The sequence below is a fragment of the Gossypium hirsutum genome, chromosome A01, assembly GCF_007990345.1.
Source record: "Gossypium hirsutum isolate 1008001.06 chromosome A01, Gossypium_hirsutum_v2.1, whole genome shotgun sequence".
Taxonomy (NCBI): Eukaryota; Viridiplantae; Streptophyta; class Magnoliopsida; order Malvales; family Malvaceae; genus Gossypium; species Gossypium hirsutum.
In genome coordinates this window covers 63,669,325-63,695,361 of record NC_053424.1, presented here as the reverse complement: position 1 = coordinate 63,695,361, position 26,037 = coordinate 63,669,325, and the positions used below count along the sequence as shown (strand labels likewise).

The 26,037-nt window shown below is 35.9% G+C and overlaps 1 non-coding gene across 1 annotated transcript; it reads right to left on the bottom strand.

Moving 5' to 3' along the window:
* Positions 1-23,537: 23,537 nt before the first annotated feature.
* LOC121207890 (small nucleolar RNA R71) lies at positions 23,538-23,645 on the bottom strand. The gene has a single exon (XR_005902993.1). It is a non-coding gene; the product is annotated as a small nucleolar RNA R71 (small nucleolar RNA).
* Between the last annotated feature and the right edge of the window lie 2,392 nt (positions 23,646-26,037).

Below are 26,037 nucleotides of genomic sequence, written 5' to 3'. Positions count from 1 at the left end.
TAAATAGTGAATAAATTATGTAAACGAACCTTGATGAATATATTTTCATAGGAAAGTAACGAAACGATCATATGAACAGTATACTAAGAGATATTCAGATTGTCGTAAGACAGGGCCAGAATGGTTTCTGGATTCCATGTTTCGACTTTGGAAATTCATTATAAATTAACCAGAGACAATTAGGAGTCATGCCATATATGTATAGATTCCTCTCTGAGTCTAGTTTCTATAGAAACAAACGACATCAGTATTGAAGCCCTGTACAGGGATATATCCAAGTCGTAATGCGCAAAGGTCAGTGTAGTCGATCCCCGTAACATGGGATACTTTGACTAATAAACTGTACTAATTGGCCAAACCAAAAATTCTAGAAAACAATATGTTGATGGAAATATGAGTCTAGTTTCAGGGAAAATTTACGGAACTGGATTTCGAGTTTCTGAACTCAAGATATGATTTTTAAGGTGACAGTGACGCAGTTAGCCAGCTTGCCTGGAAAATTTTTAATGGACTGCGATAGTAAGCGAAATTAGTCTGTGAACCCCTCGTGTCCGACTCCGGTGACGTACTCGGGTTCGGGGTGTTACATTTGATTGGTATCAGAGCTACGGTTTAGTCGATTCTAGGACTACCGTAATGCGTTGGGTCTAGCTATACATGCCATTTTATGTGATTATTTGATAGTGTGGTGATTTCTGACAATTGTAAATGTGTTTATTTATAGTAATGGATCCCGATCCCGACCGAGCGGTAGCTGATGATCTTGAGAGTGTAGCGCCTGCTCCCGTACAAGGGACAGCGCCGGCGGACTCTCAACCTAATGCTAGTAACCCGAATGATGAAGCTAGACAAGCTTTCTATAGCGTGATGAATGATTGGTTCAACCAATACATTCGAACTAATACGGCTGTTCCACAACCTCCATTCCCGACAAATACCACCCCCGCACCTACAATACCTCCGGTAACTGACCAAATAAGGTCAAATAAGCCCCCAGTTGACAGAATCCAAAAACATGGGGCTACTAAATTTAAAGCTACGGATAGCGACGATGCCGAGCAAGCTGAATTTTGGTTGGACAACACTATCCGGGTACTCGATGAGCTATCTTGTACACCCGATGAATGCCTAAAGTGTACTATCTCCTTGCTAGGCGATTCTGCCTACTATTGGTGGAGTACTCTGACTTCTGTTGTGCCCCAAGAGCAAGTAACTTGGGAGTTTTTCCAAACTGAGTTTCGGAAAAAGTATATCAGTCAGAGATTTGTTGATCAAAAACGGAAGGAATTTCTAGAGCTTAAGCAAGGTTCTATGTCGGTTACTGATTACGAGCGAAAATTTGTTAGACTCAGTAGATACGCTCGGGAATGTGTTTCGTCCAAGGCTATCATGTGTAAACGCTTCGAGGATGGGCTGAATGAAGATATAAAAATGTTCGTTGGCATTCTTGAAATACGAGAGTTCGTAGTACTTGTCGAGCGAGCTTGTAAAGCCGAAGAGCTTAGAAAAGAAAAACAAAAAGTTGATGTGGGAACTGGGGAGTTTCGTAAAAGATCCTCGGGAAAGTCTCTTCAACAGGCATCGAAGAAATTTCGAGATGATGTGGGCCGGTCTAGAGGCACTTCGGGCCTTTTTAGACGAGATCGTGATCGACCCCCTGTGGGTACACGAGGCACTTCAGTCGCTAGTGTTGGGAATGAACGTCGAGATAGAACGGAATGTCGATATTGCAGTAAATGGCATTCGGGGAGTTGTAGATTCCCTGACCGCTCCTATTACAAGTGCGGATCAGTTGACCACTTCATTAAAGATTGCCCGAGGTTGTCTGAACAGAATGTAAATCAGAGTGGGAAACCGGGTGCTACCACTGCTCGAGGTAGACCATCTAGAAATACGGGCAATGCTAGTGGTGGTCAGAGAGGATCTAGAGATGCTACGACCAGATCCGAGGCTCGCGCGCCTGCTAGAACTTATGCTATACGTGCCTGCGAGGATGCTTCTTCGCCTGATGTTATTACCGGTACTTTTACTCTCTTTGATACTAATGTAATTGCTTTGATTGACCCCGGTTCTACTCATTCTTACATATGTGAAACCTTAGCATCCAGTAAGACTTTACCTATTGAGTCTACTGAGTTCGTAATTCGGGTGTCAAATCCCTTGGGTCGTTACGTGCTGGTCGACAAAGTGTGCAAGAAATGTCCCCTAGTAATTCGAGGTTCCTGTTTTCCGGCGGACTTGATGCTTTTGCCGTTTGATGAATTTGATGTTATTCTTGGTTTGGATTGGTTGACCGCGCATGATGCGGTTGTGAATTGCAAAAGCAAGACTATTGATTTGAGGTGCGCAAATAACGAGATGATCCGAGTTGAGTCTACGGACTTGAAGGGGTTGCCAGTTGTAATATCCTCAATGTTGGCCCAGAAATATGTAAGAAAAGGGTGCGAAGCATACCTTGCGTATGTACTTGATGACAAAGAATTAGAAAAGAAACCCGAATCTGTGCCGGTGGTTTGTGAATACCCGGATGTTTTTCCTGAAGAATTACTGGGTTTACCACCTGTTCGGGAGATAGAGTTTGGTATTGAGCTTGTACCTGGGACTACGCCGATTTCGATAGCTCCGTACCGTATGGCACCAACCGAGTTAAAAGAGTTGAAAGCTCAGTTGCAAGAATTGACGGATAGAGGTTTTGCTCGACCAAGTTTCTCACCTTGGGGTGCACCAGTATTGTTAGTAAAAAAGAAGGATGGAACCATGAGGTTGTGCATTGACTATCGTCAACTGAATAAAGTGACGATAAAGAATAAATATCCGTTACCGCGTATTGATGATTTGTTTGATCAACTAAAAGGAGCCTCAGTGTTCTCAAAAATAGATTTGAGATCGGGCTATTATCAGTTGCGAATTCGAGATTCGGACATACCCAAAACTGCCTTCAGAACGAGATATGGTCACTACGAATTCTTAGTGATGCCGTTTGGACTCACTAATGCCCCTGCGGTATTTATGGATTTGATGAATCGGATCTTCAGACCATATTTGGATCGGTTCGTAGTTGTGTTCATTGATGACATCTTGGTCTATTCAAGAGATGAGACCGAACATGCTGAGCACCTGAGATTAGTGTTGCAAATTTTGCGGGATAAGCAGTTATATGCTAAGTTCAGTAAGTGTGAGTTCTGGTTAAGAGAGGTTAGCTTCTTGGGTCACGTGGTATCCGCATCGGGTATTCGAGTTGACCCGAGCAAAATTTCAGCCATACTTAACTGAAAGCCTCCAATAAATATTACCGAAGTTCGGAGCTTCCTGGGGCTCGCCGGTTATTACCGACGATTTGTAAAAGGTTTGCCGATGATAGCCACACCAATGACGAAGCTACTTCAAAAGGATGTTAAGTTCGAATGGACGGAGAAATGTCAGAAAAGTTTCGATCAACTGAAAACTTATTTGACTGAAGCTCCAATATTAGTGCAACCCGAATCCGGCAAAGAGTTTGTCATTTATAGTGACGCATCCCTACTTGGGTTGGGTTGCGTATTGATGCAAGAAGGTCGAGTGGTGGCCTATGCGTCGAGACAATTAAAGCCACATGAGAAAAATTATCCGACCCATGATCTTGAACTAGCTGCCATCGTATTTGCTTTAAAAATATGGCGACATTACTTATTTGGTGAAAAGTGCCATGTATTTTCGGATCACAAAAGTCTCAAATATTTGATGACTCAAAGAGACTTAAATCTGCGACAAAGACGTTGGCTTGAGTTGTTGAAAGATTACGAGCTTGTCATTGATTACCACCCGAGAAAGGCTAATGTGGTTGCGGACGCCTTAAGCCAGAAATCATTGTTTGCTTTACGAGCGATGAATGTGCACTTGTCTGTTCTACCCGACAATGTGTTAGTAGCTGAATTAAAAGCCAAACCATTATTGATTCATCAAATTCGTGAAGCCCAGAAAGTTGATGATGAATTGGTTGCAAAACGGGCTGAGTGTGTTCCGAACAAGGAATCGGAGTTTCAAAATGATGATGATGATTGTTTGAGGTTCAAAAGTCGTTTGTGTGTTCCAAGGAATTCGGAACTCATTTCGATGATTCTGAACGAAGCCCATTGTAGCCGAATGTCAATTCACCCGGGGAGTACGAAAATATACAACGATTTGAAACGTTGGTTTTGGTGGCATGGTATGAAACGAGACATCTCCGACTTTGTTTCGAGATGTTTAATATGTCAACAAGTGAAAGCGGAACATCAAGTGCCTTCAGGATTACTTCAGCTGATCATGATACCCGAGTGGAAATGGGATCGAGTCACAATGGACTTTCTGTCCGGACTGCCATTGTCAGCAAGTAAGAAAGATGCGATTTGGGTTGTTGTCGATAGACTGACTAAGTCGGCTCACTTTATCCCCGTGCGTACGGATTTTTCATTGGATAAACTAGCTGAATTGTACGTTTCTCAGATTGTGAGATTACATGGGGTACCTATTTCTATCGTGTCGGATAGAGATCCGAGATTCACCTCACGATTTTGGAAGAAATTGCAAGAAGCTTTGGGTACCAAGCTCCATTTTAGCACTGCTTTTCACCCCCAAACCGATGGTCAATCCGAGCGGATAATTCAGATACTTGAGGATATGTTGAGATGTTGCATCCTCGAGTTCAGTAGTTCATGGGAACGGTATTTACCTTTGATTGAATTCGCTTACAACAATAGTTTTCAATCAAGTATTAAGATGGCACCTTACGAGGCACGGTCGTAAATGCCGTACACCATTGTTTTGGACCGAGCTCGGTGAAAGTAAAATTTTCAGAGTTGATTTGATTAAAGATGCCGAACAGAAAGTAAAGGTAATCCGTGAAAGTCTGAATGCAGCCACAGATCGTCAAAAATCGTATGCGGATTTGAAACGAAAAGACATTGAATATCACGATGTCTTTCATGTTTCGATGCTTCGATGTTATAGATCCGATCCGTCACATGTGATTAATCCCTCAGAAGTTGAAATTCAATCTGACTTGAGTTATGAAGAAGAACCGATGCGTATCCTAGCTCGTGAAGTGAAGGAGTTGCGAAACAAAAGGGTTTCGCTAGTAAAGGTGTTATGGCTCAAACACGGGATCGAGGAAGCTACTTGGGAAACCGAGAGCTCGATGAAAGACAGATACCCAAACCTATTTACCGGTAAGATTTTCGGGGACGAAAATTTCTTAAGTGGGGGAGAGTTGTGACAGCCCAAAATTGACCCTAGTCGGGAAGTGGTTTCGGGACCACTAAACCGAGTCATAAAAATAATTAACCGTCATAATTGATGCTCATTATATGTACATGTGCATGTGTGAAAATTTCGTGTTTGAATTTTGTTAATTGTAAGTGAATTTTATCAAATAGGACTTATGTGAGAAAATTTTGAAATGTGATAGGTCAAAGCATAAGGGCCTATTAGTGCATGTTGAAAAAGGGGGGACTTGCATGTCAATTTCCCCCCCTATTAGTAGTGGCCGGCCATGACAAGCATGGTAGACCAAGTGTGATGGGCAAGACATGTCATAGACATGTTGTGTTGGTGCATCATGGGTGGAAACAATAAAATAATGAGCATGGAAATTAAATAATGAAAGGGAATATGATGAAAACAAAAAAAAAAGTGTGTGGTTGTTTCCCCCCCCATTGCCGTGAGTTAAAGAAAAGAAAAGAAAAATTTTGTTCATCCTTTTTCATCTTCTTTTGGCCGAAAATTCTAAGGAAGGAGGAAGGAGTTCTTGCTTCATGTTTGGTTTGGAAGAGGATTAGGAGGAGGTTTGGCCATACTTGTATCTAGATCAAGGTATGTTTGAGGTTGTGCCATGAGATTCATGCATGTTTTTTTTTAGTTGCTAGCTTGAGTTCTAATTAGCCCATGGTTCAAATCTTTGCTATGTCATTGGGATGATATTCGGCCTAGGTGGATTTTGTATTAATGCCATTGCATGCTAAATATGAAGCTTGTTAATGATGCATGTGATGGTGGATTGATGATTCTTGAATCTTCTTTTTAGCATTTTTGAGTGAGCACATATGTGCATTGGTTGCTAGATGGAGAAGAATCGGCTAGCAAGTTGTGTGCTAAGGCCGAATATAATTTTGTATATTAATGAGTAATGCATGTGTTAAATTGATGGAAAGAGGGAGGATGCTTTACTAGTGTATATATGTGTGTATTAGCCAAGTTTTGAACTTGAGACAAAATGGTGTTTAGTCAATACAAGTAACCATACTTGTAGAATGTATTAAGTGTTGCAATCAGCCCCAACATAGACATGTATGTTCGGCCACATGAATAAGTACATAAGCTATGTGTCATATTCGGCCATAAGCTAGCAAAATGAGACTTTAATGAGTTAAATTTGTTCGAATTAGCTCAAGAGCTTAGAGGACCACAGTTGGATAAGGGAAAGGAAAAAGTGGTCGAGTAGCCATCGGAATCGTTCGACAACATCTGAGGTAAGTTCTTAAGTAAAAGAGCTTAAATTATGATTTGATTAGATCATGTTTTAAGCAAATTAAAATCATGCTCTTTGTGTGTGGCTATTGAGCCGAAATTGCAAGAATGATAAGTGTCTTGTGTTTGAGTTTTGCTAACGAAAATGAAATACGAATGTGCCATGATTTATTGTTAAATGTGCATGGTTATTTGAATGATGTCCGGGCTAAGTCCCGAAGGCTTTGTGCTAAGTGACCATATCCGGACTAAGATCCGAAGGCATTTGTGCGAGTTACTAATTTCGGGCTAAGCCCGAAGGCATTTGTGCGAGTTACTAAATCCGGGTTAAGTCTTGAAGGCATTTGTGCGAGTTACTAAATCCGGGTTAAGTCCCGAAGGCATTTGTGCGAGTTACTATAACCGGGCTATGTCCCGAAGGCATTTGAACAAGTAGCTCTATCCGGTTAAATTCCGAAGGTACGTGATTTGGGAATGAATGATTTTGCTGTAAAAATTTCAGTTAATACGCTTGAAACATCCCAACATTGAGGTATGTTTCGTATGTGCTTTGAATTAGTTGAGCCCTTACAAATAAGTATTCGCTCAGTTGATAAATGAGCTACCGGCCTTTGGCTAAGTTGATCTTTGTGTATGAATAAAAGGGTTGGTAATGTGAAGTAAGCATGATATTGAAAAATTGTGCATATGAAATTATCCGTTTAGCTACATGAATGCTATACTTTTGTTGTGCTGGAATCCCTTGCTCAAAACTTACTAAGCATAAATTGCTTACTCCGTCTCCTTGATTCTCTGTTTTATAGATTTTGGTTCTCCAGCTATCGGACTCGGGATTTCGAAGTCGAAGTCGCCCACACTATCAAAGCCCCCCTTTTGGTACAATTTTGGTTGAACTTCGAAATGGCATGTATAGGACTACCCGTTTGTTGTGGGTCATGGACCCTTTGGACTTGTATAATTTTGGTTAGCCATGCGAAAATGGCTTATATATGTTTGAGTATAATGTTATAATCATTTGGTATGGATATGCTTAACAAGGATTGGCCATGGAAATGGTTAATCACTATCATAAATTGTGCTATTTATGCTAAAAGGGCTAGTTGAATCATGGAAACTATGAAATAGGTAAAGTCTACCTTAAAGGCAGATGCTAACAGCAGCAGTGATGTAGATTTGGAAAATCACTAAAAATAGTAGGAATGGAATTAAATAGTGAATAAATTATGTAAACGAACCTTGATGAATCTATTTTCATAGGAAAGTAACGAAACGATCATATGGACAGTATGTTAAGAGATATTCAGATTCTCGTAAGACAGGGCCAGAACAGTTTCTGGATTCCCTGTTTCGACTTTGGAAATTCATTATAAATTAACCAGAGACCATTAGGAGTCATGCCATATATGTATAGATTCCTCTCTGAGTCTAGTTTCTATAGAAACAAACGACATCAGTATTGAAGCCCTGTACAGGGGGATATCCAAGTCGTAATGCGCAAAGGTCAGTGTAGTCGATCCCTGTAACATGGGATACTTTGACTAATAAATTGTACTAATTTGCCCAACCAAAAATTCTAGAAAAAATATGTAGATGGACATATGAGTCTAGTTTCAGGGAAAATTTACGGAACTGGATTTCGAGTTTCTGAACTCAAGATATGATTTTTAAGGTGACAGTGACACAGTTAGCCAGCTTGCCTGGAAAATTTTTAATGGACTGCGATAGTAAGCGAAATTAGTCCGTGAACCCCTCGTGTCCGACTCCGGTGACGGACTCGGGTTCGGGGTGTTACACCATCACACTATCGACTGTTTTTGGTATTTTATAAGTTTAAATTTGAACCTATGGCATGTATAGGCTAGTTTAGTTATTATGATGATTTTGAAGTATGTATATATTAAGAGCCATGCAAAAATGGCTTGATTATAATGTTAAAGTTTGTGTGTTTGTGGCTATGACTTAAATTCAATGTGGAAGTGTATTTCATGGTGTATATATGTGTGGTATTAGGTTATATGGTTCAGCTTGCTTATTAGGTTAATTGATGATTTAGCAATTTGATATGAGATAATTATATTTTGGTAAGTATGTTCCTTGGTCTATATGTTTGTGATGTTTAGTTAAATAATTCGGCAATGAAAATGGTAAGTATAAGGTATAATCGGTTTAATAGTTAGTTCATTTTGGAAGTATGAAATGCGGTATAATTGGGATGGTGAATGATGGTAAATTTTGGCTTAGTATTGAGATAGAATGATGGATATATATTTGAATCAATATTGGCTTATTATGTTCGGTTGCTAAATTGCAAGTAATGAATATGCTATATAATTGTTTTGGTTGATTATATGTAATACTACTTATGTGTATTCGTTTATGCTTAGACCTAACATGTGAATTATGGCAGATATATTTGCTAATGGTGATAAAGATATGTCAAGGTATATGTGTATGGTATATTTAGTATGATGTGAAATTGTGGTTGAATATTTGCGTTGAGTTATATGCATGATATATAAATGGGATGTAATTAGTAAATGACTATGATTTGAAGTATTGGTATTCGGTTTTGTATTGATTTAATAGGTATATATTAGTTGAAATATATTTGTAATATGTTTGACTTAATGTGTAAATTATGGTTGATATATATATGTATACTGATTTGTTTCTATGAAAGGTTATGTGTATAAAGTGTTAAGTTGAAAATGATGAAAATTCAAGCATGGAATAAAGCTATGTTTTAAGCATGATTACATTCGACTAATATATTGAAAAATGACCAAATGAATAGTGATTAGGGCATTGGTTAAACAAAAGGACTATATGAGTTTTATGTGATGCATATATGTTCGACTTGGTAAAAAAATAAAAAAATAAAAAAAATTGATGTTTGAGTAGTGCATAGGTTAGTCATTTAATGATAATCATAAGTTTGATTTTTAAGCTTATTATTTGGTCAAATAAGAATATCACTGAAATTATTTGTATGTGAAATTTGACTTTCCCTATGGAAATGATTTGTGAAATTTTGTATGTATTTTGATGAATAGATTATTTGGCGTTCTTTGAAAATATGTTTAAATTGTTATGTTATGACCTGTAAAGAATTTAAATTAGTTATTTATGTTAACATTTGATTGGTTTAAAAGTTTGAGCAAGTGCATGCATATGATTGTTCAGAATTTGTGTCTCATCAAGTAATACCTCGTAACGTTATTTTGGCGACGGATACGGGTTAGGGGTGTTACAGATGTGGAACTTTCTATCAATGTGTTTTTTTCTTTAATGGTTTTTGGTTTCCTTGGTGTTAGCTTTTGCCGCACTATTATCACAATATAGTGTGATAACTTTTTTCCACATAAGGAACGACTTTGAGACCCATAAGGAACTTCTAAAGCCATATTGCTTCTTCTCTCTTCTCAAAAAAAGCTATATATTTGTAAACTTGAAATTATATAGGATATTTCTATATATTTTTATCACCTTTTGACTTAATAATTATATTAATCTTGAGTAATTACTAATAAATTAAGTGGATTTTGCTTAAATATTAAAAATAGATATGAATTTATAAAATATGAGAAATTGTGTTTTATGTCTTGATTTTTTAGCATAAATTACATTATTTCATGTCATTTATTAATGTGTTGATTTTTATCATGCAGTGGGGCCATAGAGTTGATTCAATAAATTGAGTATATTATAATGTGCATGGACATGGGCTACTTTCTCATGTATTGGACGACAAAAACCATGCAAAATTGGGACATTTAATTATCATCTTGATCCAATAAAAAAGGGTGATATATATTAGATTAGTCTACAAGTTTATTGGATCATGGAACTGTCCAATCCAAGAGGAGAGAAGCCCAATTCGGTAACCACACTTGGACAACCAAAAATCAACTTTGGGACAATTATTTAGAGGTCCATACACTTTGGAAGAATGTTTGAAATTGGCACACAGGGTTTGCTTGAGAAACCATTCAACCTTGGTTAAATATAGCATGATCTTGTGCCCAAATCAAGCAAATAAATCACCCACCTTTCCACACATCATGGTTGGCCTTAGAAGGGAGAGAATCAAGGCAGATGTGATGCTATTTTTAGCAAAATTAGTTGTAAAAGTCTGGTTTAGACCCTAGTCAGAACAGTGGTTTCAGGACCACATATCCGAGTCAAAAAATATTTAAATATTATTTTTCGTGTTTATGATATGTGAATGTGTAATATCCTGATTTTGGGCCTAGTCAGAATAGTGGTTTCGTGACCACAAAATCTGAGATAGAAATAATTATTTTATGATTATTTTGAGGTCTATGATATGATTGCATGATTGTGTGAAAATTTCGTGAAGAAATTTTATGCATAAAGTGCTTAAATTGAAATTAGGGACTAAATCGAATAATTTGTAAAACTTGCATTCTAGAAGTTTCTAGTATGAATTGTTTTGAAATATTAATTAGGAGGTCTTAAATAGAAATTTTACCAATTTCTAAGTCTATGGACAAAAATTGGACATGGATGGAATTTTTGGAAAGTTTAGTACTAAGGGCATTTTGGTCATTTAGGGGTAAAATGAATTAAAATACAAAATTAAAAGCCAATTTTGCTCATCTTCAACCCCATGGACGAATATAGCAAGGAGAAACCATGGCTAGGGTTTTTCAAGCTTCCAAGCTCGATTGTAAGTCCGTTCTAGCCTCATTTTTATTGATTTTTACGTTTTTGGAGTCCTGGTAGCTCGATTAAGCTTATGCTAGCAGTAATTCAACCTAGGGTTCATATTTGGAAAAATACCCATAGGTGAAATTTGTGTATTTTGGTGTTTTATGATAGAATATGAGGTTTTAAATTATGGTAGACAACTTGTGCTACTTGGTTTTAAGCGAAAACTAGCAAAATGGCTTAATCGGTAAAAATACCTAATAGTCATAAGTGCATGTTAGAGTGAGAATTTGATGTTTCCATAGAAGGGGAAAATGATCAGCATGTCATAACACATAAGAAAATAGGCTGAAGTTTAATTTATGAGCCTTGGGGAAAAAGTGTAAATATGCAAAAGTTTAGGGGCAAAACTATAATTTTGCCAAAATATGATTTTGGGTCAATTTGAGTAATGTGAGTCCTAATTAGACTATATTTTAAATGATAGAGCAAGGAAAACTGAAATTCGGGCTAAAATGGAAAAATACCAAGTTGTGGACGAAATGGTAAAAGTAGCCATTTTCGCATACGAGGTAAGTTCATGTGTAAATAATCATAATTGTTATTTTTAAGTTATTGATGTTAATTATATGATATGCTGATTTTTTTATCGTGAAATATTATGCTTTGTGGTTAATGTTGAGTAATATGCAAATTATGTTTACTACTTGATAAATATGAATTGCTACCGAGTATCGGTTCCGATATTCCATGGAAGACGACAAATGCGAGATCGAGGGAAAAAGCCTGTTTGAACCTTAGGAATAGATTAGGATACAAGTGACATGTCACTAGGATGTTTGGGCATCCGAACTCGTTGAGTTGAGTCCGAGTTCACTTATGGATGCGAATGTCCGAACTCGTTGAGTTGAGTCCGAGTTCGAGAGATGTAACTAGGCATCCAAGCTCGTTGAGTTGAGTCAGAGTTCACTTATGGATGCAAATGCCCGAGCTCGTTGAGTTGAGTCCGAGTTCACTTACGGGCGGGTTACATGGTAGCTTGGCTACATATGTGGCACTCATGTGCAAAACTTTCCATGTATCCGAATTATATTCCGATGTGTTCAACGGGTAAAATTCTACTCAAATGGAGGAATACTCGAGATGAAAGGGACGTATTGGTAAGTGTTGTGAAATTAATACTTTGAACAAGTATGTACTTAACCCTCAGGTTGAAAACTCGATATAACAATAATATGGTAAGATGATAAATGAAAATGTGATATGAATGTCTCGGTGATGATTATGCAAATGATGTTTTATGTTTGCGTATATAGTTATGTTACTTGCTATTTGCATGTGAGCTTACTAAGCATTTATGCTTACTCCCTCCTTTTCATTCCTTGTAGTGTTGACAAGCCAGCTCGGAAATCGGGAACGGTCGGAGACACACTCACACTATCCGTATACCATCTTGGCATAGTGGCTTGCATATTTTGAGTATGGCATGTATAGCATTATAATCATTTTGTATATATGGTCTTATGATATGGTTATTGAGTGGTATGGAAATGCTTGGTAATGATTAGCCATTGGAATGGCTAATCATGATCATATTTGGTGTTATGTGTGCTAAATTACTAGCTAATCCATGGAAACCACGAAATAGGTAAAATTTACCATAAAATAGATTCAGACAGCAACAGTGATGTGAGTTTGAAAAATCACTAAAAATAGTAGAGATACAATTAGATGATGAATAAAATATGGAATTGAATAACTATGAGTCTATTTTCATATGGATGGAACAAAACAGGTATATGAGTTATATTTTATGAGATGTTTAAATTTTTGTGAAACAGGGGCAGAGCGATTTCTGGATCCCCTGTTCTGACTTTAAAAATTTATCATAAATTTTAAAAATATAATTAGAAGTCATTATTTATATGTACAGATTCCTTATTGAGTCTAGTTTTAAGAGAAACAAACTTCATATTCATTGAATTTTTTTATAGAGAGATATCTGATTCGTAATACACAGATGTCAGAGCAGTTTTACCCTGAAATAGGAGAGACTTTAACTAATAAACTGTACTAATTGGCCCAACCAAAAATTCTAGAAAAAAAAATTAGTAAATAGATATATGAGTCTAGATTTAGGAAAAATTTACAGATCTTGATTTCGAGTTTCGTAACTGGAGATATGATTTTTCTTGTAACTGTGACGCGAGTAGCTAGAAAGCTGTGAATGTAGAAACAAAAGATTTGAAGTTCTTAATTTGATAAATTATGTTCGGTAACTCCTCAAGCTCGACTCCGGCAACGGTTTCGGGTGTGGGGGCGTTACATTTAGTGGCATCAGAGTAGGTTTAGTCGGTTCTCGGACTAACCTAGCATGTGTAAAAGTTTAGCTATACATGCCACTGATCTGTGATAGTGTGATGTCTTCTGACGCGTATGAGTACCGTCTTATTTAGACAGGGTACTCTTCAACCGAGCTGCGCTGACCATGTTCAATGTTATGCGAAGGTATTTGAGTAAAGTCATGATTATGATAAGTCTCAGTTCAGAAAAGTATGAATAAAAGTTTATGATACATATGTGATAATATGTGAGATGAAAGTTCATGTTTTGATAAATATCCATATTTGCTTAATGCTCATACGATGTAGTGTATGTGACTTACTTGATAAGATGAACGGAATAAATAGAAAGTAGTAGTGGTATGAATAAAGGTCATAATATCATGATACGAATGAAAATGTCCTTGTCTTGATTGGACGTTGAATGTTGATGAATGTTAATGATATACAATTTTTTATGAGATACAGGATTATAATGAAATGAACTTATCTATGTTAAATTGTTGGACTGAATTATATGATTGTAATGATATGTACATGATGATGCACGAAATGAAAGTTGTGATTGTGATGCAAATATCTATGTTTGTTTGGCCTTATATGATGTCATGAGCATGAATTAATTTAATTAAATGAATGGATAAGTAAAGCTATCTAGAAAACATAGAATGTATGCATAAGTATATTGTCTAAATGGGACAATAGGAAAATTGGTGTAAGCCAACATGAATGAATGACATGATTTTGATGATGTTGCTATGATGATGGGAGTTGTGCCATATGTGTATGTATAAGAAAGTCGAGTCAGAGGTCCTACAACCCCTCCGTCTTACCAAAGTGGTACTTATAATGGAGTTTCATGAGATTTGTATTGAATAAGTTTTCGGTTGAGAACCCAAAGAGTTCAGTGATAGAATAATTATAAGTATGATCGAGATTGAAAATGAGCTGATAAGTAAAGTCAGAGCCAGTAAAGTATCGGATTGACATAAAGATTATTGGAGTTATGCACTGTCCCAGTTAGAAAAGGAATTCTCCTTGGTAAACCGAATTACTCAGGTGCAAGGTCGAGAAAAGTGTAAATCGAAATTTATTCAGAACTGGCCTTCTTTAGTGAATGGTTTAATATGAAATTTGTGACGGTAGAACTAGTTGGGGAAATGATAATTGAAATGTGAACTATCTGAGTGTGACAGTTATGACTGGACAGATTGAGCAGTCTCTTTTGAGATGTTCTATGTGTTTACCCGTTCTCAGAAATATTTCTATGGCTATTGATCTTCTGAAGAAATTCTTGTTAAATGTCTTTTAATCCTGGTGTTGGATGAAAGCATTGGTAGTCTGACTGGTTTATAATTTATATTGCTCTATTTCATCGGGTATTCTATTTCATTTCGTCTAATAAGAATTGATGAGAGAATACATATGATATTATGATTTTGTTTCTTCTACTTGATGCTTCATCTGATATATATGTATGGGAAGATATATTGATCTTATTATATTTGATTTCAGTGGGATTAAATGATGTTTTCTTCTGGACTTTCTTTCTTTGAAGAATTATCGGGGTATTCTGTATTTTCTCTATGAGTTTGGTTTTCGATTCTCCGGTATAGTATCGTATCTTGGGTTTCTTTATTCTGGATTTCTTTATTCTGGATTTCTCTATCTTGGATTTCTTTATTCGGTTTCCTTGTTATCTTTGTTCCATAATTTGTCAATTATGACTCGTGTTCGAAGTGCGTTCTTCAGCTCGTGATAATCATGTCAAATATGACTATACTTTTAATTTGATCTTGGTAATGTGGTGATTTTAGTATTGGGATTTTTTCTAATTTCTATATAAGGATTTGACATCAGTAAAGGCATAGGTGATAAAAGCGCGAGTTTCAGTCGGTATGGTGAATTATTTATTTGAAAGATTTCATGTGACAATTATGTCAGGATTATTTTTCTCAAGTCTGATAATAGAATTTCATTTTTTACAGATAAAAGAGTAAATAGTCTGAACGAGAAGTGTATATTTATTAGAAAGAGTTGGATATTAGTTAAAGTCACTACGAATGATAAGGTTTTCGTCTTGTGAAAGCTGAAAAGTTTATTACATGTTGACAGAGTTCGGATAGATGAGAATATTGGTAACTGAAGCGTCTGAACTAGACTAGTCTACATTGAGTAAAGACTTCCTGACTTTCAGTAATGTATCATTGTATGAATTGTGATGTGTTTCAAGACAGTGAGGTAATGTGATAGTTTAGAGCATTCGATGTTACATAAAATCTGAGTTGTTAAAGAGGTTAAAGCCGAGCATTGGGATCTATCAAAATTATCCTTGCCAGTGTTGATATTGGGATGGAAATGAGAAGGATTATTCTTGAGGCCATATTAGAATTATTTCCATGGCGGAAAGAGGAAAATGTGATGTATCCTATTGTTAAATGTTTGGCGAGATCTATAAATCATATATGTATTGAATGAATTCCTACTCATCAGATTCATGGAATTTCAGGTCTCTTTGATTGTTGGATTTCTTGGAATTCCGGTCTCCATTAAATCAAGTTGAGATCTGGGTTTTATGTCATGATATCATGGGAAACTGAGAAGGGTTGAAAATTTAAGAACAGTTGAGAGTTGAGACTGTAAGCTTTCAGATCATATGAGAAATTAATGAGATATATTGGAGGCACCGCCTGAGTGAAAGTTCTTCAGCACCGAATATGAAATTGAGTAATCTAAGTGAAGACCATATTTCTGGTAAGATTTTCGGGGACGAAAATCCCTAATGGGGGGAGAGTTGTAATATCCTGATTTTGGGCCTAGTCGAAATAGTGGTTTCGTGACCACAAAATCCGAGATAGAAATAATTATTTTATGATTATTTTGAGGTCTATGATATGATTGCATGATTGTGTGAAATTTCGTGAAGAAATTTTATGCATAAAGTGCTTAAATTGAAATTAGGGACTAAATCGAATAATTTGTAAAACTTGCATTCTAGAAGTTTCAAGTATGAAATTGTTTTGAAATATTAATTAAGAGGTCTTAAATAGAAATTTTACCAATTTCTAAGTCTATGGACAAAAATTGGACATGGATGGAATTTTTGGAAAGTTTAGTACTAAGGGTATTTTGGTCATTTAGGGGTAAAATGAATTAAAATACAAAATTAAAAGCCAATTTTGCTCATCTTCATCCCCATGGACGAATATAGCAAGGAGAAACCATGGCTAGGGTTTTTCAAGCTTCCAAGCTCGATTGTAAGTCCGTTCTAGCCTCATTTTTAATGATTTTTACGTTTTTGGAGTCTTGGTAGCTCGATTAAGCTTATGCTAGCAATAATTCAACCTAGGGTTCATATTTGGAAAAATACCCATAGGTGAAATTTGTGTATTTTGGTGTTTTATGATAGAATATGAGATTTTAAATTATGTTAGACAACTTGTGCTACTCGGTTTCAAGTGAAAACTAGCAAAAGGGCTTAATCGGTAAAAATACCTAATAGTCATAAGTACATGTTAGAGTGAGAATTTGATGTTTCCATAGAAGGGAAAAATGATCAGCATGTCATAAAACATAAGAAAATAGGCTGAAGTTTAATTTACGAGGTTTGGGGCAAAAGTGTAAATATGCAAAAGTTTAGGGGCAAAACTGTAATTTTGCCAAAATATGATTTTGGGTCAATTTGAATAATGTGATTCCTAATTAGACTATATTTTAAATGATAGAGCAAGGAAAACTGAAATTCGGGCTAAAATGGAAAAATACCAAGTCGTGGACGAAATGGTAAAAGTAGCCATTTTCGCATACGAGGTAAGTTCGTGTGTAAATAATGTAGCATAACTGTTATTTTTAAGTTATTGATGTTAATTATATGATATGCTGATTTTTTTATCGTGAAATATTATGCTTTGTGGTTAATGTTGAGTAATATGCAAATTATGTTTACTACTTGATAAATATGAATTGCTACCGAGTATCGGTTCCGATATTCCATGGAAGACGACAAATGCGAGATCGAGGGAAAAAGCCTGTTTGAACCTTAGGAATAGATTAGGATACAAGTGACATGTCACTAGGATGTTTGGGCATCCGAACTCGTTGAGTTGAGTCCGAGTTCACTTATGGATGCGAATGTCCGAACTCGTTAAGTTGAGACCGAGTTCGAGAGATGTAACTAGGCATCCAAGCTCGTTGAGTTGAGTCAGAGTTCACTTATGGATGCAAACGCCCGAGCTCCTTGAGTTGAGTCCGAGTTCACTTATGGGCGGGTTACATGGTAGCTTGGCTACATATGTGGCACTTATGTGCAAACTTTCCATGTATCCGAATTATATTCCGATGTGTTCACCGGGTAAAATTCTACTCAAATGGAGGAATACTCGAGATGAAAGGGACGTATTGATAAGTGTTGTGAAATGAATACTTTGAACAAGTATGTACTTAACCCTTGGGTTGAAAACTCGATATAACAACAATATGGTAAGATGATAAATGAAAATGTGATATGAATGTCTCGGTGATGATTATGCAAATGATGTTTTATGTTTGCGTATATAGTTGTGTTACTTGCTATTTGCATGTGAGCTTACTAAGCATTTATGCTTACTCCCTCCTTTTCATTCCTTGTAGTGTTGACAAGCCAGCTCGGAAATCGGGAACGGTCCGAGACACACTCACACTATCCGTATACCATCTTGGCATAATGGCTTGCATATTTTGAATATGGCATGTATAGCATTATAATCATTTTGTATATATGGTCTTATGATATGGTTATTGAGTGGTATGGAAATGCTTGGTAATGATTAGACATTGGAATGGCTAATCATGATCATATTTGGTGTTATGTGTGCTAAATTACTAGCTAATCCATGGAAACCACGAAATAGGTAAAATTTACCATAAAATAGATTCAGACAGCAACAGTGATGTGAGTTTGAAAAATTACTAAAAATAGTAGAGATACAATTAGATGATGAATAAAATATGGAATTGAATAATTATGAGTCCATTTTCATATGGATGGAACAAAACAGGTATATGAGTTATATTTTATGAGATGTTTAAATTTTTGTGAAACAGGGCCAGAGCGATTTCTGGATCCCCTGTTCTGACTTTAAAAATTTATCATAAATTGTACAAATATAATTAGTAGTCATTCTTTATATGTACAGATTCCTTATTGAGTCTAGTTTTAAGAGAAACAAACTTCATAGTCATTGAATTTTTTTATAGAGAGATATCTGATTCGTAATACACAGATGTCAGAGCAGTCGAACCCTGAAACAGGAGAGACTTTAACTAATAAACTGTACTAATTGGCCCAACCAAAAATTCTAGAAAAACAATTAGTAAATAGATATATGAGTCTAGATTTAGGGAAAATTTACGGATCTTGATTTCGAGTTTCGTAACTTGAGATATGATTTTTCTTGTAACTGTGACGCGAGTAGCTAGAAAGCTGTGAATGTAGAAACAAAAGATTTGAAGTTCTTAATTTGATAAATTATGTTCGGTAACTCCTCAAGCTCGACTCCGGCGACGGTTTCGAGCTTGGGGGTGTTACAGAATGAGCATGTGTGAAAATCTCATATGGAAATTTGAATGTTTGTGTGCTTAATTTTGAAAAAGGACCTAATCGAGTAAAAGATAAAAGTTGCCTACTATTTGTTAAAAGTGCCTATCTGATTTGGCTTATTATTGAGAGGTCCTTATGTGGTTAATATGCCATTTACATGGTTAATGGACACTAATGGCCTTGTGTTTATTGATTTATTAGTTTTATAACAAAGGGCAAAATGGTAAACTAATTATAAAATGAATTATAATTAAAATAAGGTATGAAAATATGCCATTATTTATGTTCTTCAACCGAAGATCACAAGAAAATAAAAGAAAAAGACTACCTAGTGTTCGGCTATTGAAGGATTTGATTGAGGTAGGTATTTTGTTCGGTTTTTGATAATTTTTACGTTTTTGTAATCGTTGCTTTGTATACTATCAAGCCCATGTCTAATTTTTTCATTTTGTTGATGATTTTGAAATGTGCCGTGGATGAATTCATGAGCTTTATGTTGTTATGTGATGAAATATGAAAGTTTGATGTGGGTTTATATGTTTTGTCTTTGGATTTTTGATGATTTTGAGTAAAATGGGCTAAATTATGAAATTTGTAAATTGAGGGACTAAAATGTGAAATAAATGAAATGTATGGACTTGTATGAGAGCTATGAAAATTTAGCTAAGCTTGTGTACAAGCAAATTATGTGTATTTTCTGATTTTGTGAATTAGGGACTAAAGTACCAAAATGTAAAAATGTGAGGGCTAGTTTGCAAAATGCCCTAATTGTGTGTATATGGATTGTTTTGAATGAATGTGTGATTGAATAAATTAAATTTGAATTGATTTAGATCGAGAACTAAAGAATACAAAATTAGATCGGGGAAAGTCGAAAGTCATCGAGTAACCGATTTCATCTATCCGAATCCCTACGAGGTAAGTCGATATACAAATAAGCTTGTTTGAATTGAACTATTATTGTTCATATGATATTGAATTTATGAGGAATGAATATTCAAGCTTAATATGTGCTATTCGAGAAAGTATCGATAAAGTTCTGACGTTTGAAAAGCCTCGTATGAACCCTAGGAATAGTTAGGATACATATGTCATGACTTAGGATTTCGTTATGTGATTTTGTGTAAGACCATGTCTGGGACGCTAACATCGACTTCTGTTTTACGTGTAAGACCATGTCTAGGACATTGGCATCGTATTTGATTTCGTGGAAGACTCTGTCTGGGACGTGGCATCGATGTTTGATTACATGTAAGACCACGTCTGGGACGTCGACATTGTATATGCCTTCTGATCTTTCTGCGTATCCTTACGTTTCTGAATGGTTCAAACAGGCATTCTAAGAAAATGAATAACTCTGTGAAATCATATCAGATTCAGGTGTGTTTACTTTGTATATCCTATTTGATAATGAAAGGCAAGTATTTGAATATAAGATTTGTGTTAGAATTGGTATACAAAGTATAAATGATTTGATGATACTTATTTGCCTTGAATGATATGTTTATTTGTATATGGCTTACTAATCTTTTGAAAGCTTACTTTGTGTGTGTTTGCATTATTTTATAGATCCCAAAGCTACTATGAGCTAAGGGATCGTCGAGGATCGTACCACACTATCGAACCTTAGTTTGGTACTTTGAAAATGTATATATTAAAGTATGGCATGTATAGGCTAGAAGTTGTGGGATTATGTTTTGTGATGTATATATCTAGCCATGTGATATGGATAGTTTGTGTTTGAACTTATAGTTTGATAATGATATATGATATGTGATGCTAATGTGAAATTGTGGTATGTTTTGGTTGGTTAAAAGAAATGGTCAAAGTTGAGAAGTTTTGGTAAGTTTTGAGCATTTTATTGAATGATGTACTGATCATATGTTTAGATATGATTTTAGTTTAAGTTTTGGTATGAATTGAGATTTGATATGATTGGTAATGTTACAGCATGAATTATGTATGGTTTGATATAGATATTGGCTGAAATGGTTGTGCATATATGCTTGGTTTGGTGCTTGTAGGTTGACCCAAATTGGGGTGGCAAATTGGCTATTCAAATGGCCTATTTTTTCCCACACGGTTAGAGCCACGGGTGTGTGTCTCAGCCGTGTGTCCTCTAGGGGACCCTACGAATTAAAGTCAATATACCCTCCAGTTTTCACAAGGCCTAGACACACAGGCGTGTCTACTGGTCGTGTGTGGCAACGGGCTGGCACACGGGCATGTGGTCGGCCGTGTGGCGAAGTCAGTATCCTCCTTCATTTTCGCACAGCCTGGAACATGGGCGCGTCTTGTGGCCGTGTGGATAAGTCAGTATGTATGCCCTATTTTGCCACGGCTTAGACACACAGGCATGTCTAAGGCCGTGTGAGGCACACGGCCTATTCACACGGGCGTGTGACCTTTTAAAAGTTGAAAATTTTCTAAGTTTCTGAAACTTTTATTTGTTATCAGGTTGGTCTCGAATGCATGAGTTAGGCTTTGTATGTTTGGTTTAAGTTCTTATTGAATGTGAATAAATGACATTTACTGTAATGATATGAATATTTGATAATGATTGTTCTGATTATTATTATAAGTTTGGTAATGCCTCTTAACCTATTCCGGTGACAATTACGGGTTAGGGGTGTTACATCAGCCACCAAATTTACCTATAAATAGTACACACCATTCACCTTTCAAATCTTCCTTTAATCCATTCATTCATTAAGCATTCTCTCATTTTCTCTCGTGCTCTCTTCTCCCCATGCCAAGCCAGTCCATCTCTCTTTCCATTCTTTAACCAACAAAAGCCTTGTCAAGACCATCTCTTGGCCGGCCATCTTGAGGAACCCCTAGGAAAGGAGAAATGGGTGGATCGAAGAAACACCTCAGCCAGAAAGATCCGAAAGGCTACTAAATTGAATTAGACTTTACTCTTTCCTCCTTGTTTTTTAATTTAAATATGTTTGTTATGTATTTATTGATCTTGCAATCAACAATGATAGCTTTATTATGTTTAGCTAGGATGACTATGTTAATTCAATAATATTTGTTTGAATCATGTTTAACGTGTTTGTGCCTCAGTCAAACATGTTTTCAATTAAAATCAAGATGTATTTTATTCATACGTGATTGGAAGCGTTCAGATTAGCTGATCGATCCTTACCAGACAAGGACCAGTACACAAATAATTGAAAAGTGCAATGCTCAATTTAGATCATTAAACTTGACTAAATTAGAGGTTCATAATATCTTTAGTTAGCTCTATTATCTTGCATAGTTTTTAGGTTTTTGTGATTAAAATGTTTCAAACTTAATTGTCCATGTTACCTCGCATAAATACTAAGAAACCCTTAGTTTAATATGATTAGTAAAATGTATGTTTCACTAAGTAAAAGATCCGAGAGGACTTAATTTGGTTTCCAAACTCATGAAAGATCGAGTTGTCATAGAATGCTTTTCGAACACTGTTAAGCATGTTGAAAATGAATTAAATTGATTAACATGATTATCCTAGCCTATTCATGTTATTGATTGTTGAAATTGTGCTTTTGTTACTATAATCCATTCATACATTTAGATCATTTTCTATTTAGATTTAATTACATAGGGATCATTTTGCATCTAGATAATTTAACTTAATCATCCACCACTCAAAATATACCAAATTGTTAACCTATAAATTTACAAATAATCGATTAACATATACACGCCTTATGGAGACGATAACACATTTTACTTACTTATTACTTGAACGACTGTGTACACTTGCACAAAAATCCCGTTACAAGTTTTTGTCCCTGTTGCCAGGGACTGTTACCTTAATCATTCTTTGTGAAATTATTTTTGCAGTTTGGTTTTTATTTAATTTCTAACATTACTAATTTATTATTTATTATTTATTTGTGATTTATTTATTAGGTTTTTATAAGCATAGATTGAATATCGATCTATTACCTGTAGACCCTAAAATTGAATGGACATTTAGACAAAGAAGACACGGGAGATTTACTCAAAAACAAACCGAGATGGACTTTGGAAATAAAAATGATGGATAAGGTAATGGAGTCAATCATGAGCACAACCAAATCCTTATTGCTAATGATAGGGATCCTGCCATAAGACAATACGCTGTGCCACTCTTCAATGGATTAAATCTGGGAATTAGGAGGTAGGATATCGAGGCATCCCAATTCAAATTGAAACTAGTGATGTTTCAAATGCTCCAAATGGTGGGCCAGTTCAGTGGTATGCCCACGAAAGATCCACATCTTCACCTTCAATTATTAATGATGGTGAGTGATTCGTTTAAGATAACTGGTGTGACTGAAGATGCTTTAAGGTTGAAGCTATTCCCGTACTCGTTGCGAGATAAAGCACGAGCTTGGCTAAATTCATTGCCACCAAGTTTAATATCTACTTGGAAAGAATTAGCAAAAAAGTTTTTAGTAAATTATTTTCCATCGATTAAGAATGCAAAGTTTCGAAATGAGATAACTACTTTCCAATAATTGGATGACGAGTCCTTATACAAGGCATGGGAATGATTTAAGGAATTGCTTTCGTAAGTGTCCTCATCATGGGATTCCTTATTGCATCCAGTTTGAGATGTTTTGTAACAGTCTCAATGCACATACAAGATTAATGGTAGATGCTTTTGCAAATGGTGTGATTTTGTCTAAGTCTTATAACGAGGCTTATGATATCATTGAAAGGATCACTAGCAACAATTACCAATGGCTGACAAATTGATTAGTTTTCGGAAGACCAGTAGCTGAAGTGCACGAAGTGGACGCATTGACTTCACTCTCTGCCCAGGTATATTCTATTTCCTCAATATTAAAACAGTTTACCATTAATGGTTTGAATAATTTTGTAGCTCAATCACCAAGTCAGTATTATGTTGTTTCCTGTGTGTATTGTGGGGATGGCCATTCTTTCGAGAATTTCCCTTTAAACTTCGAGTCTGTTTGTTATGCTAGTAATCAGTATTAAAATAGAAGTGGACAAGGACCACAGTCCAACTTCTACAATCTACATGGCAAAGTCATCTAAACTTTCCTAAAGGAACCAAGGAAATGGACCGAACAATCATATGCAATATAGACCTAACCAATCACAAAGGTTTAGTCAACAAGCTCCAAAATCACCTTAAGTTAAGTCATCAAATAATTTGAAGAAATTGTTGAAGGCATATATAGAAAAAAATGACACTATGATCAAAACTCAAGCAGCAACACTGAAAAATCTAAAGAACCAGATGGATTAGTAGACCACAAGGAGCCTTGCTGAGCGACACAGAAACAAGAGGTGCAATTCAAGAAGTTCTTGGATGTTCTAAAGCAATTGCATATTAACATCCTGTTTGTGAAGGCTTTAGAACAAATGCCCAACTGCATAAAGTTTAATTCTATCCAAGAAGAAAAGGCTTAGTAAGTATGATACTGTTGCTCTAATGAAGTGCATTCTTACAGAACAAGCTACCTCCGAAATTGAAAGACCCTGGAAGCTTTACGATACCCTGTAACATCAAATAATCTTAATGCGGTAAAGGTTTGTGTGACCTTGGAGCAAGCATCAACTTTATACCCAAATCTATTTTCAAACTATTGGGAATAGGTGAAGTAAGACCCACTACTGTGATACTTCAACTAGCGGATTATTCATTTGCATATCTCGAGGGAAAGATTGAAGATATTTTGCTAAGAGTTGATAAGTTTATTTTTTCTCCCTAGCTTTATTATGTTAAGACTTTGAAGCAGATAAAGAAGTTTTGATCATCCTAGGGAGACCTTTCCTAGCCACAGGAAGAACATTGATAGATGTGTAAAAAGGAGAACTCACAATGAGGGTTCAAGACGACCAGGTAAAATTTAACATTCTAAAGGCCACGAAATTTCCCAGTCCGACAAAGGAATTAGAAACCTTAATTTCTTTGGAATGGGAGAAAAAACTTGAAGAAGACTCGTTGGAAAACACTTTAGGGTTTCAAAAATTGGAAGATGAAAAAGGTAATGAAAACATGGCTTTGATGGAAGCTAATTTGAGGAGTTATATTCAACCACTACAGTTCAAACCGCAAGAGTTGGAAGTTCGAGAATGTACACAACCCAAGTTGTCAATCAAGGAACCGCCTAAGCTTGAACTAAAGGTGCTTTCGCCCTATTTAAAATACATTTATTTAGGTAACTGTTCAACTTTTCCTGTGATTGTTTCAGCAAAACTAGCAGAACATTAAGAGGAGCAACTGATTTCTATTTTAAATAAATTTAAAAAGGCAATTTGTTGGACCATAACTGACATACAAGGTGTTGTATATATAAGATTATTTTAGAGAAAGGTGAGCAAAGTAGAATTGATGGGAAAATGAGACTTAACCTTATCATGAAAGAGGTAGTATGAAAGAAAGTGATCAAATGGTTAGATGTGGGAATTATCTACCCCATCTCAGATAGTTCTTGGGTAAGTTTGGTACAATGTGTACCAAAAAAAGGTGGAATCATGATTTTTGAGAATGAACGTAACGAGTTAATCTTGACAAGGACTGTCACGGATTGGAGAATCTATATTGACTACAGAAAATTGAATAAAGCTACTCATAAGGACCATTTTCCGTTGCCTTTTATGGATCAAATGTTAAATTGACTGGAAGGTAATAAATTTTACTGCTATTTAGATGGATGCTTGGGATGCAACCAAATATTTGTAGCCTCAGAAGACCAGCATAAAACTACTTTTACTTGCCTATTTGGTACATTTTCTTTTAAGCGAATGCCTTTTGACTTATGTAATGCACCTGCCACATTTTAGCAATGTATGATGGCAATTTTTACTAATATGGTTGAAAATTTTGTTGAGGTTTTCATGGATGATTTTTCTATTTTTGGTAACACTTATGATATTTGTTTGAGTAATTTGGCAAAGGTACTAAAATGATGTGAGGAGATGAATCTTATCCTTAACTAGGACAAATGTCAG